The 20668-nt window shown below is 43.5% G+C and overlaps 1 protein-coding gene across 2 annotated transcripts in view; it reads left to right on the top strand.

The window, feature by feature from the left end:
* The window catches only part of SAMD12 (sterile alpha motif domain containing 12), a 170630-nt gene that overhangs the window by 140139 nt on the left and 9823 nt on the right, over positions 1-20668 (top strand). The window lies entirely within an intron of this gene.

Here is a 20668-nt window from a genome sequence, read left to right as displayed (position 1 = left end):
TGACTTGCCACCAAAGGTAGCACCTTTCGACCCTCCAGATCTTAAAACTGTGGCTAATCAGAAGGTTTATCGTGACTGTGACAATATTCAGCCTTTATTGAAGAGCTGCAGCTTCTGAAGTCATGTGAAATTATGAGTTTTCAGTTTGCATTAAGCAATAAAAGAAGAAGTTTCTGTCCCTTCGTGATCTGGAGAGAACAGCTTGGAAGTGTGACTCGTAACAAGTGGAAAATCAGAAAGCAGATCAATCTCTCATACTGATTTTTCACCCAGCCTTATGATTTTGCGGAGGGGACTCTGACTCTTGTCTGCTGCTGAGACTGACAATATTGTCAATATTCTCTGAGCTCTTGCAGTATATTTTATTGTCAACATCAGGGTCGTAGATTTTATACAAAAATGAAACTATTGATAGATAATATCAGGGCAGAAATATGGGGGGAAAAAGAGAATACTTCTAAAACTAACTGCATGTGTGTGCAAGAGCATCTATTTTTAAATATGCCCTGAAAGTCCCTTTTTTGCAGGATTATGAATATGCATATGTGTCTCTGTGTGTACATGTACGCACATATATATGTGTGTTTGTGCTGATAAGTGGTCTTGCAGAAGAAGAGACAAACCTGCACGATCCTGCAGCTGGCTCTGTTAGATTTATCTCAAAGGCTTTGATAGCTCAGGCTGCTTAGTGCGTGTTTATGATTCCCGTCCTTTTGATTTTCAAGGCTTGGTTTCACATGATATATCCAAACTCCTCTCCTCTAGCCAGGAGAGAAAAGTACAGGGCAAAGTTTTTCTGTAATTATAGATGTAATAAACCACTTTTATATTTCTTCAGAAGCAGTTAGCTGAGAACACCCATAAGCTTAGATCCAGCAATCTACTATTTTAAGATTGCCCAGAGCAAGTTAATTTTAGGTTTAGTGCTTTGTAATTTAACTAGAGAACTGCACCTAAAATCTTAAGATTCAGTTTTGCAGACCTTAAGAAGATTTGCTTCTTCAAGTTTGTTATTATTTATAGTTGAAGTGCGTTTAATAATTTGCTGTGTGCTCAAAGCTAGCGCTGCAATCCCACTTTAACTAATGGGGGTTGACAGCGTTTTTGTTTTTTCTCCTGGGGTGTTTTAGAGACACTGTATTGCGATCTTGCTCTGATCTTAATGAGATCCAGCCAGGAGTTAGAGGAGTAATGCCCCCTCCACACACACACACACACGCGTGCACACACCCCAGAAATTCAGTGCAGTCATTTTATTGTTCAAAGCAGCGATTTTGGAAGTGGCCTGCAGCCTCTGGGAGTCTGGGGATTATTGCGAGGGGCTGGAGTGAGGCAGCCAAGGAAAGACAGCTTTTGTCAGCAAGCTTCGGCTCTTTATACAGGGCCCGCACCTCCAGAGGGTGTTTGTTGGAGGTCTGCAAACCAGCACTGGAAAACTGCACGATGTGTGTTAGGGAGAGCGGGAGCTAGGTGAGGGCAAGGGGATGGTGGGTGGGTGTGGCAGGCAGGGGATGCCCATAGTGCTCACTAGATGATCCCAGCTGGCCGGGCTGCTTTTGTGCTTTGGGGAAAGAAGAGCCAATATCGCTTTGCAGCGATGGACAGCTACAGGTGATAGAGCAAAATCCAGAGGAAAACATCCATCCACAAACCGAGAAATACCTGCACTACTCTGATACCGTGGTCCAAACGCTCCCTGCAGCCCTGCTTCCAGCGTCAGTCCCATTTTTGAGGGCAGTCAGTTTCTAAGGACTCCTACAGGAGTGAGAAGTGGAGAAGCAAAGAGCTTTCCAGCTCAGAGACTGTTCTGGCCCATCCGAAATAGGTGTTAAGTTATCTAAAAATCAGACACCAATTTCCATTTATTCAAGCACCCTAAGAGACTGGAGGAAGAGGCAGGGGAAGGATTAACCTGTGTGTTTCATGCTTTTAATGGTGTAGAAATGCGAGTCATGGCTGAGCAGCGCATTGACAAGGCTGTTCCCAGCTTGATGTGGAAATCTGGCAGTTTTGTACCACTGGCTATAGGGACGTCGTACCATCAAATTCAGCTGTCCTTGGTCACCTGGAAGCCTGTTTATCTGAAAGTGGTTTTCCAAACAGAAATATGGTGCAGGACTGGCTCTGACACTTGCCCCGTGTGGCACAGGCTTGCTTCCTCTGCCTGCGGTGCCTTCAGACAGACAGCAGCCCAGAGGAAACGGTGAGGCAGAAAATAATGGGAGGAAAAAATGAGCAGGGTGAAGGCCTGAGTGTCTTTGACTGCATCTTAGCCATATTAAGTAGAGAAAAGTTTATGCCATTCAAGAAAAAAAAAAAAAGGAAAATGTCTGAGGAAACACGTTTCAACAGCTAAAGATGAGTCAGCATACAGGAAGCAAGCTCACATGACTGGCGAGTACAGTGAGATTATCGGTAAATCTTTTTTCACACTTTTCCTCCCCCTAAATTGCAGGTTAACGACTCTGCTCTTAAAGACATACCCTGGGAGCTAAGCCTGAAGTGTGTCGCTTTCCTGGAACCGTGGATTTCCCTCGGTCCTGCAGCGAGGATGGCCCAAACCCCAGGAGTCTCCGAGACACAGAGCACCTCACCCACGGGCTATGCTTTTTTTATATGCCCCAAACGATTTCTGAAGCTCATTTGCTAATAGTGGGGTTCAGGATACAGCAGCTTTGATTTCACAGGGAGCATTTTCAAGGCCATCTTTTAAGCACTGCACAGAAAGGATTGTCAGCCCTCTTGGTCATGAGTAGATGAGCAAAAAAGCGCGACTGTAGGGCCTGGATTCACTGCATCTGTTGAGGCACCTAATATCGAGGATAACCACACTTCTAATTTAGAAGCGCCATCATTAATTTAGGGTTCTAATGTAATTAAGGGTAATTAATAGTCATCATTAATTAAGGTGTAAATTAGGTGGGGTGAATCCAATTGTAAGGTCAGAGGCTGGTTGATCCGATTTCTATCTGTAGCGGGGGAAAGAGCTCTCAAGAAGCTCTTCCAGCTCTCTTCCGAAGATCTCCTGTACCCTACCTTGCTCAGCTAGCGATGCCAAAAAAACAGCATCCCTAGCTCTAGCCCTGCTAGCACCCGAGGTGTGTCGGAGAGAGCAGTTGGGTGTTTACCTGAGATGAAATGAGCTCACGTAGTGCCGAGAGCCAGCCTCCAGCTCGGATGTACCCGGCTGCGCGGAGAGCCAGGCTGATCAGCCCCGGGGCTGAGCTGCACAATCCCACAAGGAGTGGATCTGCCTCTCTTTGCCCCAGCCCAGAAGCCATGCAGATTTCAGCTCAGATGGAAGGGGAGGGTTTGTGCTGCTCTGTGGAAGCTGTTGTGAAGACAGTAGGAAAGTGTTGGGCTCCCGGGCTGTCGGTCTGGCATCTTTCACAAGAGCTGATGGTTTACTGGGGAGGTGGGGAGCTGCTTTGGTTTGTTTTTGTGTGTGTGTGTGTGTTTTTTTTTCTGTCCTTCTTCAGGGTTGCAATATACTTGCTAGAACGGATGGAGGCACATGCACTGGCAAGCCTGGGCGCTAATCCTCACGGGATGCCCAACTGCCTCGCTGCCTGGGTACACCGCGTTCATCAGCGTAGGCTGGCAGTGATGCAACGCCAGCCAACACCCTGAGTGGTTAATGCTCTTGACATAACTTGACTCCAGGAATGACTAAAGCCTTGACTGCTTTAACTTCTCTCCTTCCTCATCTGCACTTATTCACCTGGATTTTGTGCCCATGATGCAAGGCTGTAGAGTCAGAGCACAGCTCAGGAAAGGAAGGCCTTCCTGCTTTGTTCCTCCAGACAGACCTGAAGTGGGAACATGCAGAAGGCAAAACTTCTCCTCATTTAAACGAGATTCATCAATGCAGAGCAGTAGAGACACAATGATGTCTGTCAGGCTGCTCGAGCAAAGCCCCCAGTGACTTTGAGTTCAGGCTCAGAACCTTTTCAATGTGCCCTGATGGGGATTTCCAAGGGGGGGGGGATCCTAATACCGCAGTATTAAGCCCTTAATAGGCACTTATTTAAGTGGCCCAACTTTGAGGGTAACTCAGCTCTTTCCACTCAAGTTTCTCTGCAGATGCTTGAATCTGGTAGGAGCTGTTGTGGGCTCAGCGCTCTTTAAAAAAGAATGGGAGAAAAAAAATCTGTTTTGCATTGGCAAAGCACAAAAAGATGATTTCTACTCACCTCCAAGCAAAGGGTAATAGCGGATGTTATGTTCCTCTAATCTCGCTGATGACTATTTTTACAAAACAGACTACAGTGCATTTACTAGTACATGGTGAAGGGGCATAAATAATTTAAACAACAGTTGTCAAAATAAATGAGCAAAGTGCATTTTGTGATAAATTACGCTTGCTTTTTTAATGTGTTTCTCACTTAGTTGAAAAATTCAGTAATTTGCAATGGATCTCCCAATCATTAAAGTGAATTAGCAAGACTCTACGCCCTTAGCCATAATTCTAATCTTAACTGGAAAGGAAATATTTAGTATTATTTTGCAAGGGTTCCTCCTTGATATTCTTTTACAGCCACAATCTTACAGCGTAATGGAAGTTATGTATGTGTCCTGGTGACTTGGATTTTAGAGCGGAAAGCTGATTATGAGCTGTAAAGAATTTTGTCTCGCACAGAGGATATAATTGTTTTACAGAGGGGTGAATGACAATTCATGTTGCCGGCTGCTTCAGTCTTTCCATTGGTATGCGGGTGCTAACAGAATTTGTCCTTGCTTAAGGAGTGCGTAATGGGGAGTTATTCTTTAAAAGTCTAATACCAACATTAATGTATACACAGAGCATTCATCTGCTCAATTTGCCTGCTTGCTTGTGTGTAGGTTATAAGTTACATGAAACTCCATTGTTGCGGGCCTTTTATATGTGTGTGTGTGTATATATATATATTCACACACATCTAGGCTTGCTCTCCTTTATAGTTATGCAGAACTGTTTTTACACTTCCTTTCTCCTGAAGACAAAGGAGGCTGCCACAGTTGAGCATCCCTGCAAATCAGAAGTGGAGTCATTTTTCTGTACCACTCTGTGGGCGCAGGAAAAAAAAAAAAAAAAAAAAAAAAAAAACACAACAAACACAGCAGAAAACTCACAGAAATTGGCAGCAGGCTTCAGGTGCCCTAGTAATAATTGAAAGCATTGTTTTAAAGCATTTGATTTGCAAGGAGTTATGGAGATGACGTTACATTTTTAAATAAATCATCCCTGATTGAGTAGCAGTGCTTGTCCATTTCAGTCTTACCTTGAAAGCAAAGAACAAATTTCCCATAAGCATTACTCAGAATACAGAGAGACAAAACAGAAACACTTAAATGCAGACTTTTAGGGGCAAGTCTGGCATGCATCGTGACACACAAAGGATGGACTGGAATAGTGAAAAATATTGGGAGCTGCTGGCAGTGTGGGTGTGTGCAATAATAAGTGTCAGCACAAAGAAACAAGAAAAATGATGATAGCCACATAAATATATTTATTTATTTATTTATAAATAAATGGCTTTGTTGATGAGGAGTGTTTTCCCAACTCCTCCCCAGTTGGGCAGATGTGACTATCGACATGAGTGACAATGTCCATCTCATATGTACAGGTGACATCAGAAAGACAGATTTTTTTGTCCTGGTTCCAGCCATCTCATATCGGACATCAGCGACTCAAACTGGGGCACATCATCAAGATTAGAAACACCTTTATTTGGGGGAATAAACCTCAAAAAGTAGTCTTTAATTTGAAGAAACAAATGGGATCTTCCCCAGTGTAAATATCCTGCCTTGAAATTGAACTTCACGCTTCTACTGGAGGGAGAGATTGGTTGTTTTTATAATTTGATTTTATATTTGATATTAAAAGGTTGAAAGTTTGCAGACTGTTCTGAAAATGTGACATGGGAGAAAGGCGTCTGATGACACTAGGAACCAGCTGCTGGCTAACCCCTGATGCAGCAGGGTTACAGCTGTCACCCAAAGGTGATGCTCTCAGGTCCCCAGGAGGTGCTGGAGGATGTTCATTCCTTACTCATAGTCCATGTGTATACACAAACACATTGTCATGCATAAGTTTTCACCCTTTCTTACATTAAGCAACTCCTGTAGGATGGGGAGGCAACACCATGAAGTCCCAAAGGCTAAAGGGATTGGGAGCTACTATCCATTTAGGATGAATATTGCTTCTGGGTAATGAGAGCTTTGTTCATCCCAGGGAGAACAGACCCAGGTGATTTGGTCTGCAGTCACAGGGGGATATTTAGCAGCTGGCAGATAGCTGGTATCAAACCTTCACAGGATTTTATGTAGAGGAAGCAGAAGTCCAAGAATCACGGCAGCTCTATGGAATTAACAAGGTTACTGGTCAACAGGGGACGACTTTCATTGCAGTCCTCCAGATCCTTTTTTCTGGTCCTTAAAATCTCTAATGAATGTTTTAATGTAATTCATGGCCAGCGCTAGAATTAGCAGTGATTTGTGGTGTCTCGGAGTTAAGTAAAGGGTCTTGGCCGTTCCCAGCAAAGTCAGTAATTCTGCTGCCGTGCGGAGAAGTGAGCACCAGCCAAGCTACAATCAGAAACCTCCATGGAGATGACCCGGGGAGACTGTTTTTCACCTTTCTAGTGGTTGCCATGGTGCATGATCTTCAAAAGGCAAAGTTTCCAAACTCTTTCTGTCTCTCACAATCAAGTCCTTTAAAACATTTTTAGAGTGTGTTATTACTCATCAGTATGTAAAAACGGCACCACCTTGCTCAAAAAAATCTGTTCCCTCTGTGTATTCAGATTTGTGCTTGCGGCTTTGGTTAGCTAAAATAGTTTTGTTGCTTTTTTTTTTTTCTTTTTTTTTTTCCCTCTTTGGCTCTGTAGAAGCAGCACAGTTCACATTTCATCTACCCACTTGTTAACCGAGGTCTGGATTCACCCCATCTACCTTCAGGTACCTCCTGGGTTTCCCTGAGCCCTCTGTGAACAGCTGAGGCAGTGACGGGCTGGGGCTGGAGATAGGAGACCTGTCACCACCTCCCTCCCCTGAATTAACCTACAGATTTCATCTAGGGGACAGCAGGAGGTGTCTGAAGGTGCTTGAATGAATACAGGCCACACTTCCATTTGCAAGTCCTTTGTTGGTACAGCGGCCCAAGCATCGTGAGTCTGGTAGGCAGGCCGTGGGCTGAGTGTAATATAACTAATGTAACTAATTTTGTGTGGTGGGGAAACCGAGATTTTCAACGGTTTCTGTCGCCTTTGGTGGTAGTTTTGGCTTAGGCTTTGGTAGATGACTCAGAAAGAGTCATCTGTGGTTGGTGGTTTCAGAAGAGATCCAGATCCTTACCAGAGATTTTAAAGAACATTTGGAGAAATTCAATTAAGTCCTGGGTGTCAGCAGTGCAGAAGACTGTATCCAAGCTTTTGGCTTTAACAAGGAAGGTTTTCAAGCTTCCCAAAACCCTCTTAGAGGCTGCTACAAAGGTTGTGGAAACTGAATCTCAGACACGGCGAGAAAACGAGGTCTCAGAACTGCCTTTCATGTTAGATCAGGAGAACTGGAGTTGTGCAGAGATATTAGCCACTCAATCATGAGCTCCTATCTTCGACACTTGTCCTGCAGGCAGCCTGCTCTCTGGGAATGGGGGTCATTTTCTTTAAAGGTCATTGCAAATGATATCTCAGCATGGCAGGGTGGGTGAGTGCTGTTGGTAGTGCTGCTGGATCTGCACAATGCAGGTATCACAACAGATTCTGTGGTATGTATATACGTGTTTCTCATTACATTTTAGCTAGGGGTGTTGGGAAACATATCCTGTCTCGATTCTAGGCACAGATCCTGTCTGTATTTTGCATTTATGGTATAGAAAGAGTCTAAAAAGTGTTGTGAGTGTTTACAAGCACCGCCTGTTGTCACAGCAGAGGTGATGGCTGTCTAGTGACAGACGTGGTGAGCTCCTTTGTTTGGGGGCAAATGTGTGTGCAAGTCTGCAGTTGGTTCGTAAAACAGCCTTGGATGAGCAGCGCTCTGTAAAAGCAACGTAATCAGTGTCCATTAAAATGTGTTTTAAAAGATCATATATATATATATCCAGGCTTTCACTTCTGTATGTTCTCCTTTAACTCCAAATCAGTATCATTAATGAAACTGAATAGTCTGCTGTTAGCTGACAATGTGTTTATTGAGTATCTGGATTTAAGTACCAGGACTGTAACTGCAGTGCATATTTTTCCCATGTAGTTTCCTTACAAATGGCATATGTCCCATTCATCTACTCCCCACCTCTATGATTACAAAATAGCCAGGTTACATAAAAACACCTAAATTACATATTTGCATACAATACTGCTGTGGCTCTGTGGAAGCCATTTTGGGCTGTTCAATGCTTGCATTTTATTTCATTGAAATGTTATTTCACCAGCAGTGCTGCAGAGTTGTTCCAGACTTTTACTTGAAAGCGTTTTTTTTTTTCATTATTCTACTCTATTTACTGCAAATGAAGTAAACAATATTTAGTTAAAAAAATAATAAAAAACAGTAAAAGAAAGTACTGCTAATGTAGTTCTTCCTGCCATTTAGACCTCTGGATTTTTTTTTTGAAGTTGAATTTCAAAGTCTCTGGGGAGAAACCAGCCTTTAGTTAAGTGTTTGAATAGCACAGTGGGACCCTGATTCATGGCTGGGCACTGACAAAATAACACAACCGAAAATAGCTTCAGGATTGGGCCCTCCCTCCAGTAGCAAAAGAAAAGTCAGAGAATGCATAATTTGAACAAATGTTCTGGCTGTTGCCAGTGGGTCTGCTGTCCCTATTGTTATTTAAAAACAGAATTAGCCATGCCTGTTATCTATAGTGCTATCTATCCACTCGCAGGCTACTGGCTTCATTCTTTATTACCTTTCTAAATTGAGTTAGACATCAATGTTCTTTGGAAGACCACAGTCAGCATTCGGGGAGACACAAGATGTGACTCCATCTTACAAATCCTCTGGCTGCAGAGCTGGCTTAGGATGTTCCTGCGCTGCCTGCAGCCGTTCTTCCCCACACCCTGCCAAGGCTGCTGTGGCTGTGGTGGAGCCCAAAAGCAGATCAGTGAAATGAATTGGTTTAAAACAAGTATTGCTCTCTGGTCTTGTTTTCCACGCGGGCGTGTTTCACAGATCCATTGTACTGTGCCCAGCAGAGGGGCAGTGGTGCCTGCTGGAAGGAAAAGCTCGAGGACCGTGGCTGTCTCCACTGTTGAATGATTCATCTCATGGAATTGTACTCCCGGAGTTGTCCATGTGCTGGAAGCAGAGCCACAATCTTCCTTTCACACACAGAAGGGGGAAAACTTGCTTTCCAGAAAAGTGCAAAACCATGGGATCACTTTTTTGGATAGCAGATTCAGAAGTTTTACCTTTTTTACTGGAGACATCACCTATCTACTGGTTACATTCTTGAGAATTTGAATCAAAAACAAAAAGCTTTTTTTAAAAAGCTCTTTTATTTTTCACTTGCTACATAAGGCCAGTAGTAGCTGCAAGTCAAAAATCAAAACCGGACGGATTTCCTTAGCTTCCAGCTGATGATCAGGGTGGGTTTATAGCAGTGGATTCAGAAGTGCTCACTGGAGCGCCTGGCCGGTGTAATAACTGAACAAATTCCATGTGCAATAAAGAAACACCTTTCAACTATATCAGAAGATGTAATTTCCTGAGATCATCCTGGTCCTACTTAGATTTGGAAAGGATTTCTAATCCTGAATGTGGGCCAAGAGGATGAAGGCAGAATTCGTGCTGCCAGGCTGTGCCCCAGTGATCACAGAGATGAATCTGGGATGCTCTGTTAGGGCCACCGATACCGTAATCTCATGGGAGCCTCCAGAAAGCTGGTAAAAGTGTGAGCTGTAGCAGCACGTTGTAGTTACGCCCTGATGAGGTGAGATCATTTCCCTTTGTAATCTCAGAATTGAAAGTAGAATCAAATGGCGGTGTCATTAAGAAGTTGATATTTAACGTGTTTACAGCTCTCTCAGAGATCTCCAGTTCTCACACCCTTTGGACCAAAGTCCAGACTCTTGAAATATGGGACTCTTTCAGAAAAAAAAAAAAAAAACCTTTGTTAGTGTGGCAAACTAAGTGTCAGTTTCTGAAAGTCTTGCACCTGAATGAAACACTGGCTTTCTGACAAGGCTGCTGTCTAGTTGTTTTGCAGTCTCTTCAATGTCATGGATTTTTTTTTTTTTTTTTTTTCACTTTGCATTTTAGTGGTAAAATGGTTAAATACAACCTCTCAGCAACCTAGGTTCATCTTGCTAAAATACCAGGGCAAGGGTCCCCCTAGCTAACCAGCCTCCAGCATCCACTTCTGTACGTTGCACCCCCCTGGCACAGCCTAAGCAGGGATGAGCACTGAATACAAAATCCTCAGAGGGCGGGTTGGAGGTGACAGTGAACAGCCTAAAAAATGTCTTGGCGAAGGACACTTTGTGTTTATTCTTGGGCAGTCTGTGATAAGGGCTGGGCTTGTGAAATAAATATGACAGCGTGGCAAGTACCTGAGCAAGTTACTGCGAGGAAATGGGAAGATGGAGTGCGAATGCTAAATGTGTGTTGCCTCCTCTTACTCAATGACAGGGCGCTAAGCTGCCGTGTGTTTTCCACAGGGTAAGGGCATGCACATGGACAGTTACAGCAGAGCATCTGTTCTGCTGTAAATCTGGACGCTGGTTACCTCGCAGTAATGTGTTCACGGAGGCATACCCTTAATTATCCTAAATAGACAAATGCATGATGCAAACTGAAGATTTCAGACATATGGACATGCCAGAAGTTTTGAATCTCTTGTGGGTGAGGCTTTAGAAATGTCTCGAGGGGTTACCAGAACTTGTTGCAGCCCCAGATCTGCTTCTGAATGATATGTCAGCACTTGTTTAGGATAAATATTAAAAGACTTGTAGGAATCATCAGAGAAAATTTTCACAAGTGACTTAGAAATCAAAGTCTTGCTGCTTTCTAATGAGACTTTGGTGTGCAAATCATTTGGGTCTTTTTTTTTTTTTTTTTGGAAAATCTGGTCCATCTTCTTTCTAGCCAAAATCTTTTTCATGCTCCAATGGCAGAAATTCCTCCTTCCTACCTTCCTTGAAGCAAAAATGTAATTGGGATCTGTATTTTTCTGGCACTGGAAGAAAAATACCACATCCCATTAGATATTTTGAAGCACAGAAGTTTGTCTGTGCATGAATTGCGATAAACTGTTTGGCCTGAGATAAAATGGTGTGACTGCTCTTCCATTTGCAAATTCCTATCAACCTAATTGCCTACCTTAGCTAAAATATGAGAAGTGTTTAATAATAAACAAAGCATCATTTCTGTTTACTCCTGTTTTATGTGCCCGTGCGAATTCCTTGACTATGATGTCGATTTGTTCATATATTGCAAGTAGAAATGAAAAGCAAATCAGTGGCAAATCGAAACAATTTGGCAGCCTGGACACAATAAATTATCCAGCTGCAAAATGATACCAGTAATACTGAGTAAATAATTTCTCTCAAAAACTTCGCTACTTTGTGGATTGTTTGCAGGAAGCATCTCATTATCTCAGCTGTGTGTATAAATTTCTAAGAAGATTATTTAGTGTGTAATTTCCCTGTCAAATTCCAATATCCAAGGCCTCAAAGGAATGCAGGGCTCTTATCCCTCCCTGGGATCTATATCGTTCCTGATTTCAGCAGAAATGTAAGCATTAAACATGCTAATCCTGAACATTGTGGTACCTACATTTCACATGCTAATTGGAATTTGTAACAATCAAATTAAGCATTAAGTTGCAATTCCTGTCACCTCTCGTTTGCCATTTAATTGCTGGATTCCTGCTCCGCGCTAATCATTTAGCTTTTCCGGATAATCAGTGAAGAGAGGACCTTCCAGAGGATCGTTTATCCAATATGACAAGTAAGTAGGGTGGATCACTCCTCCAAGGGCTCTGTCTTTCCCCGCCGCTTGTCAAAGAGGCCTCGATAATTAGCTTAGACTGGTTGCCCATCAAGAGTAGGTTAAAATGAATTTGTGCAAACACCAGGTGAACTTCAGAGCCAAGCGTGCTGGTCCTGTTACTTCTCATAGCTGAGTGAATTCAGGGATGCATTCGCATGCCCCACTTCTGCCTGCAATTTACATTTGGCCTGTGTTGCAGCCTGCAGTGTGGAAATACCCAGCTAGCTTCAGACTAACGCAGCTCAGCCCAATCATCGCCTCAGAAGTCCATGCATGCCGATTTATTTCCATCATTAAGCTTAAAGATGAGCTCCCAGGCAGGAAGGGGATAGGCTTTTCTTGATGCTGTTCCACTTTGTGGAACAATTTTGGATTTACTTGGATGGACAGCAGAGGGAAATCTGCTGCTTCAGGACATGGCAGGCAAGGCCTTCACCCACTCAGGCCGAGGCCCTGTGTATTTCACTGACATGTACATGTCCATGCTTGGTGTGCCCCAGCAAAGAATCTACATGATAAGTGAAAATCTTGTTTTCCCGATATGACATTTAGTCCCAAACCCCTCTGTTTTAAGTGTGGAGATGCCCTTCTGTCTGACTTTTAAAGGTCAATTTCTACCTGGTATTGAATTATTTTCCGCCACTAAGTGCGTTGGTCCTATCCTTGATTTACACCGGGTATGTCTACACTGCAGCACCTGAAAGCCCTCCCAAGGCCAAGTGTTGGATCTGGGAATGGCATGGGTTTTCCTGGGAAGGAAAACTGGGTTTGCAGGCACCAAGGGGGACATGGAGAACTCCTACCCATCCTGTAATATGCCCCAAAGGACCCTCCTGGGGACCCTTTACAAACATAGACCCAAAAGGACCCTTTACAGACACGGTTCATATCGCTTAGTTTGGGAGGCAGGGGACATGACACAGATCTGAATAACATTTTGCTTGGGGTTGGCAGCAACCAAATATAGCAGTCACCTCCACAGAATACAGAAAAGCCACCAGTCTGAAACCATTTAAATATATTTGTGTGATCATATTTTCAGAACGTACTCATGCCTGATGCAAAAGGAGACAGAAAAATATGCAAGTGCTTTGGGTAGTCTCCTCACTAAATAATAGGAAAGGGGCAAATCAGAGTAAAGGAGATTTCTGCAGCTGATCAATCAGTTCCTGTGTGGAGATGATTATTTCTCCCCAAAACCTCAACAGCTGAACTTCTCATACCTTCTTGAACACTGGCTAGGTATTCTTTGTAAATGACTTCTTTACTTGTCTCTGTGATCAACACAGCCCACATAATTTCAGGCCTGAGACTTCGGGCCTGGCTTAAGAGCCTCTTTGATACAATCAGCCCATCCTTCATTTCTGAAACACTACTGCAGAGGCAGTAATGTTGGTATCTGGAGTCTCTGGTGGGTATACATCAAGATATAGGCTTAATAATCACCCAGGGACTCTTCAGAGGTGGTAAATCAGTTTGATCTCTGTAGTTCATTTTCCAGCCACCCAGATAGAAACATGAGCTTGGTTTGCAGAGCAGCGAGCACCCTTCCCTGTCACAGCATCAGCGCCAGGCTGGAAGGGGACTTCTGCCTCAGGCAAGACTTTGCCCTGCTTGAGCTTGGTCCTGCAGCTGGAAGAATTAGACATGGGGCATTTTGTTATTTTATTTTATTTTGTTTTGTTTTATTTTATTGTATGTTATTGTATTTTTTTTTATTTATTTCATTTCAATTTGTTTCATTTATCTTATTTTATTTTAAAGTGCATGTTGAGGGGTCAGTATAGATGGTCAAACCCAGACTTTATTTTACATCTTTAGGGTCCTGCTTGTACAGTGGTGCTGCCATGGAACACCCTTTGTGCCTAGCTAGGGGCTGTAAGATAAGGTGATGCCTTCTTGTGGAGTACTTTGAAATTGAGGCATTTTGTTTGTGATGTGGTAGGACAGTGGGTCCACTAGAAGAGCCCATGAATATAGCAGTTATTCTCGGGGTTGGATGTTGTACATTAAATGAGGTGGTGGGCCACAAGAACCACCAGGGTGAAGACAAGTACCAAATGGCACCAAAATCTTCTTTCTGTTCTTTCTCCTTGTTTGCTTAGAGCAATGCAAGGATCCTGGGGAAAACAATGATAATGTGATGTGATAATACAACTAAAAGGTGTATCATAATGCATTTCTCCAAAGAGATAAATAAAGTTGCTTGCTCAATGTACTGGGGGAGAGGCTGATTTTGTAGGCTTCGTGATCTCTTTGTTTTGTTTTGCTTTGTGTGTGTGCACGTGCAATCTTTTAGGTGGTTGTAGTAGGTTTAATTTTCCTTTTCACTTGGCTAATCATATGAGAGAATGAAAACTGAATTAAAAGTTTCATTTCAGGGAACCTCACAGTGACTATCTCCCCAAAGGTGGGTAGTTTGTTCCACCTATTAATCCTGCATAAGCTCTGCATAGGCAGTGGGGAATCTGTAGCTCCAGAGAGTTTCCAAACCCTTTTGCTATAGCACTTTGATTTTTCTAGTGAAGTCTTTAGTTTCCTCTGATTATGCTTCATAACTTAATGCATATTTTGCTGAAGATCCTCAGGCAAGTAATACAGCGGCGTAATGGACAGAACTATATTTCCAAATGCTGCTGCACAGTTTTTAACAGGATGGGTTTGGAAGTGTCCTGCAGAAGCTGCAGAACAAATGCAAGGGCACGTTCCAGGTGATGATCAGAGCAGCCACCAAACCACTGCAGGCCACCGCAGACTGTGTGGCTAAGCAACTTATTTGCATGCTGAAGATACCACTTGAGGCCGTGTCTTTTTTTTTTTTTTTTTTTTAAGTTCACTCAGTTTTCACAGTTCCTGGTGCTTTACATTAAAACCCAGTGTCTTGAGACAAAAGCAATGCAGATGCAGAGTTTCGAGATGCAGTGCAGATGGCTATTTCGAGCCACAGTGTGTGGAAGTCTGTTCATCTGTGACAACCTTTTTCACTTCCTGCAGAGCACCCCACAAGGACTTGTGAGATCAAGAACTGATTACAGGCAGGCAGTGAGAGATGTGCATGATAGGGTACGAAGTCGGCAGTCTCCTATGCACTTGCAGCTCCAGACAGCACCAGCTCAAACTTCCAGACTCCTTAGCAGCACGTTCCTTTAAATCTTTCTGTTTGTTGTAATATGAGTCTCTAGAGAAGGATGCTGGTGGACAGCCAGTACACTGCTCACGTCGATGGGTAAGTTTGCAGTAGATCAAGAGGATTCTTTGAAAGTAGCTATAAACACGAAGGAAGTGGTTGCTTGCACTTTTTCAAAATATTTTAGCTGCTTGTAAGTTCAAGGAAATCATCGTGTTCTCTTGAATGCAAAAACACACTTCTTTTTTCTTTGTGTGTTCACAGCAGCAGGTAGATGGTGGGATGTCTGAAGCATCTTGAGTAGGGATGAATGAGCCTCTTTGAAAGCAGAAAGTCTCTCCCAGGATTTTCCCAGCTTTTTGAACCTAACTTTTAAGCTTGAAAATTGTCACATTTTGTTTAGGCTCAGACATGAAAAGGGCATACATTTCGAGGGGATGGTTTTTTCTTCTGAGGACTCCAGATTAACACTAAAATCAAGCTTTGTAGATGCTAAAATGCTTTCAGGATATTTTTCAGTACAAGGATGGAGTGTGAGCTCAAGCCTTTTAGAGAGCTCATCATGCCCTTCATGAACTCCAATTTTTGAAGGAAGAGGCAAGGAACAGAAATTACTGCATAAATCATCTGTGCACAGAATCGATCGTGTCCTCATTTGGTTTAACCTAGTAAAGTTGCTGAGAGATCTGCTTTAGTAGGGAAGCTGGAACTGTGCGTGACTCATGAAGAGACTTTTGGCTAATCCAACTATTTGAGGACACTGAATAGCTTAGTGAAACACATTTTGGACAACTACATTTTCAGCCCATTCTGTGTGAACCAACTGTGTTTCACAGAGCAGCTGCGATAACCTCTGACTAATTGGCTTTTCAGAAGGTTACCTGCTGAGAGCATCTGCCATGACATCCATTCTCCCAGAAATGTTTCATCTCAAAATTGCCTGATACAGGCTACAGAGCCCTGCATCGCAAGCAAGGAGTGAGTTTTCTCTTTAGTCAGAATATAGGGGAAAGGATTTGCCCGACCTTGTTGAATGTTCATCATCTGTCTTGAAGCACCGAGCATCCTTTTCAAACCCGGCTGTCCCCCAGCTGAGCTCCTTAGAATCTCAATATAAAACAGAGTGTAGGAATTAAAATACATCAGCATCAAGTGACAGGAGAGACGTCTGCTCTGGCTTTTGAAGGCCACCCGGAAGCCTTCCTTAAGACGAGCTCCAGATTGTGAATCTGTGAGGGAGCCAGGATCCGGCATCCCCACGTGCTCGCGATGGTGTTCACACTGCGCTAGCAGCATCCCACGCTGAGCCCTGCTGGGTCAGGCTGTGTGCGAGCTGCGTGCCAGCTGCCTCCTGGAAGCCCTGGTTTGGACCTGGGGCTGCTCGCGGTGAGCAGCATAGAAATAAAGCCCAGGAGTTTATTGCATGTAAAGTCATTCTCCTCCATGTATCTCACACGGGAATTCAGTGGCATATTTATGGACTGATGTTAAAACTGTACACAGGTAGATTTAGAGCACCTGGTTGTGGGAGTGTGCTGTCCAGAAAAAGAAGTGTTTCCAAAAAAAAAAAGAAACCCTGAGTTCACATTTGCAGAAATCGCATTTCACATGTCAGATGCTGTTTGTTTTAAAAGCTCTGCTCCTGGAGTCTTGTGATGATGCATCTCTGTCCCTGACTGTTTGAACAAAACCATCTTGTTTCGTGGTTGGGGGTGAAAATGAAAAATCTGTCATAATGGTATCCTGAAAAAGAGTAGAGCTGATGGGAAAGCAACATGTATTTTTAATTCCATGCTTTTGCAGCCATTATAATTATTTAGCATGGCATCATTAATGAATTTTAAATGCTTGGGATTAGGATTGCTGCGTTTGAAGCTCTAGATGCTTCTGCTATGCTCATAGATCCACCTTTGTTGTCTGCTCCAAAACTAAAATGTTGGTTTCCTTCTTGGCAAGCAAACTCAGAAATCAAAAGCTAGAAGAGACTTCTTTCCTTTTCCCTCTCGGCATTTTCCTACCATATTGACACTGCAGTTGACAAACAACATTAAATAACCTTCAAGCCTGTGTCAGCTACCAGGTCTCAGTAATGAGGGGAAAATCAGACCAACACATGACTGGTTGGGAATAAAAACAAAATTGTCAGGCTGATCAAAAACCATCCACGTCCCTGCTTTCCCTTTTGGCTGCTGGGTGTTGCGTTCAGCCCATTGATTAATGTGTCACTGCTTAGCATCATTTTAATATGGGCTGCGAGGCAGTGGCACAGCACCCAGGCAGCTTGCTGCTTTCCTGAAGCCTGGAGGCTTGTCCTGCTGTCTGTACAACACAGGGCTGCCCTGCCAGGAGGAGGAGGAGGGAGGAGAGGTGGGCACAGCAGGCTGGAGGGCTCTGCTTTGCCACCTCCTCCATGCTGGCTCCAGCTAGGACAACCATGCACACCCTGGGGTAACCTTTCATCTCTGGCACTGTTGACTCCGCTTATCAGGGACCAGTTGGGTAATAAGGATGTGTGGCAATAGCTGCTTTTACCTAGAGAATAAAAGATGAGAGATTCCTCCCACTCAGCCCAGAACAGAAAGAGGATGATTTCAGGATGAAATGAAACCAAACTCGGTGTCATCTGTCCTGGGGCAAATGACTGCAGTGGGGGTCCGTCCTCTTCTTGGCACAGTTCACCCTCAGCTGCATTTCCCAGCCCATGGTAATCCCCATTCCTCCTCCTGTCACGGTGGTTGACCTGGATCAGCAGCTCCCCAAGTAGTTTTTTTTTTCTTTTTCTTTTTTTTCACATTAACTTCCATTAGCCTCATAGAAACAAACACCTCATGCTCACACACCTCAGTGGTTATAATTCAGTGCACAAGAAAGATAAAGGTAAATCTACAAATGGGCTGGCAACCGTTTCCTTTTGCCATTGTATGAAATTCTTCAAAGCTGGTAGTGTCTCTAATTATTGTGTAGCAAGATGCAACAAGTCTGCAGCAATCTGCAGAATACTGGAATGTCTCAAGTGATGCTAGAAGCATGAAGTGAGATACCCGTGACCTTTATAACACAGGAAAAGTACTAGTAGAACTAGCTGAATGCAGTTTTTCACCAATCTGAAAGGAATAGTTGGTATATGGGTGTTGGAAATAGGCATTTTTCACAATAATCCCATGTTTGAAATGTCCTGACCTTAGAAATGTAGTACAAAATTAGTTCCAGTGGAGAAGAAACATAGCAAAAGCAACAGATGCTTGTTTTCTTTATCAGGATTCCTCGATTACGAAAGTAAGACAAATAGTAATACTGCTAGGTTGAGCTGAATTAACATGCATTAAAAATGAGTGAAAAAGAGGTCCCTCTTTCGTTTAGAAAGAAATCACAGGTGCTCAGAAATGAAATACATCTCTGGTTCTGAAATGATTGGAGTCCTTCTACAGCAGCTTCTCGAAAATGTCATGTGAGATTAGGTCTGTATGCAGTTGAGTTGGTAAGCATACAAACCCCATGCAAAAAGCAGTCATCGTTCCAAGAGCTTGCAGTCTAAGGTAATGTTTTCAAAGATGACTACTCATTTGTGAAGCCTTTTTAAAAGATCTTACTTTCCAAAAGTGCTGGGTGCATGATCCTTAGTCAACCAGGATCCTTAGAGGAGTCTCTATCACTAAACATGATAGGTTACAAGAGGGAGTAAGTGCTTCTGAATTCCTGGCCTCAAAAGACAAAGTGAGAAGAGAAGAGGGGTGCTAAATCACTACTAAGTCTTTGCTTTAGTATAAGCTCAGAGCTTAACAGAATTACTGCTTTTCTTTTGGTCAGTGTCACTGGTTGTATCCAGACTGGCCCTGCTTGGTGTCCCACATGGCTTGAGGTGGTTGCTGTCACGTGGCAGTGTGGACGGATCAGTCCCTGATTCTTCTTGCTCATGGGTTTCTCACAGGCCAGCTGGCCCACTTCAAACCAAAGCACGAGTACAGACCCATGGTTTAGACAAAGTGGATGATGGAAATTCCAGCATGGGCGTAATCTTGAAGCCTGATCTGATAGAGTTAGCCAGTTCACCCATTTTGTTGTAGTCCTGTAACTGTGGATAGGCAAGGTATTTTCATTTGCTTGGGAGAGCTTTTCAAATTTCCCCTTCCTTGCAGCAGGTGTGCTATTTAACTAAAAAAACAAAATGAGACAAAAAAAGTCTCATTTCTCCTTTATGAGACAAGTACATCTCTGCCAATGCTACACAGAAGTGAGATAGCCTCAAGGTCACCTAGAATCCAGCATTTTTTGAGGTTAGGTACCAATTTCCCTCTCTCCCCATTTAAAACGTCCCCCCAGATTTCTCCTTTATCTTCACACCTGCTTAATATCACCACTGTGTCCTTTTCTGTCCTGGGGGATGCAGTCAGTTATCTGTCTAGACCAAAGGTCCCTGGATTGAAACCTTCCTGACAGTTCTTTCGTGGAATAAAACAGTTGCTGGGTCCCAAATGTACATCTTTCTTGGGCCACTTTTGACACGGTCATATTATGGAGTCGATGACAGTAGATGCAAGTGGGATCATCACCCTAGAGAACCTGGAGAATAAAAACAGTGCAGCTCTGAAAACAAAAATGAAAACTACCACGATAATCGGGTGAACGTGCCCACATAAGAAAGGAAATAGCTAAGGAGACTGGGTTTTATTGTTCCTCTATTTAATAGGTCATATTTAAACTGAGGAATGAAGTGCTTATGGCAGGGTCTGGTTTTGTTGCTGTTGTTTTATATCTCACTCGGTATTCTTCCAGAACCTGCTGGTTTAGCATCCCACCCTTTCCTCGCTCGATCAGACCTCCATTTCCATAGCTGCAAGGGTTTGGGGGTGGAAAAGCCAAATACGGGCAAACTTTACAGGCTGGCAGAGCCCGTGAGTCCGCACCCCATAGAGAAGAGCCCTCCGGGCATGATTTTGAAGGGGTGAAGAGTAGAAGGCTACTGCCAGCCTGAGTTTCAGCTGACATGAATACTGCCTTGGCAGCATCGGCATCCCATTAGCATCTCAAATTGGAATCTGGCCCCAAAAAAAAACAAAGATCCATCTCGCTCCATACATATGGACATGTACATTCATGCATGAGGAAGGACATCAGCTGGAGAGGGTGCAAAGCACACCCCAATGAGGGCTGTCCCAGCACTGCCCTCGGGGTTTCCAAAGTGCAATAGCAATCTGCAACATGTATTAAACACAATCTGTAAAACTGGGGGTGCTGAGGGCTCTGTGAGAAACAAAGCTGTGTCCACAGCAGGCCTGTTGAAGTAGCACAGGCGCTTGTCTCTGCATGGCTCCCTGGCTCCAGAGACCAGTGTAGGCCTGTGAGCAATTTGTGTGCCTTTTGGTGGCTAACTACTGAATAAATGAATGCGTTTCAGTGGGAGCTGTCCTGTAGAGGCACTTCTTTCATGTTTGCAAAGGCACAACAGGGAACACAAATCCCCATCCAAAATTTTATGATCATACAATAACTTAGGTTGGGAGGGACCTCTGGAGATCCTTCAATTCAACCCTGCTCAATACGGGGCCGAGGTAGGTTGCTCAGGGCCTTCTC

This window comes from Aythya fuligula, chromosome 2, assembly GCF_009819795.1.
Source record: "Aythya fuligula isolate bAytFul2 chromosome 2, bAytFul2.pri, whole genome shotgun sequence".
Lineage (NCBI taxonomy): Eukaryota > Metazoa > Chordata > Aves > Anseriformes > Anatidae > Aythya > Aythya fuligula.
Note: the sequence above shows the minus strand (reverse complement) of the source record. Positions and strands in the feature narration are given on the sequence as shown.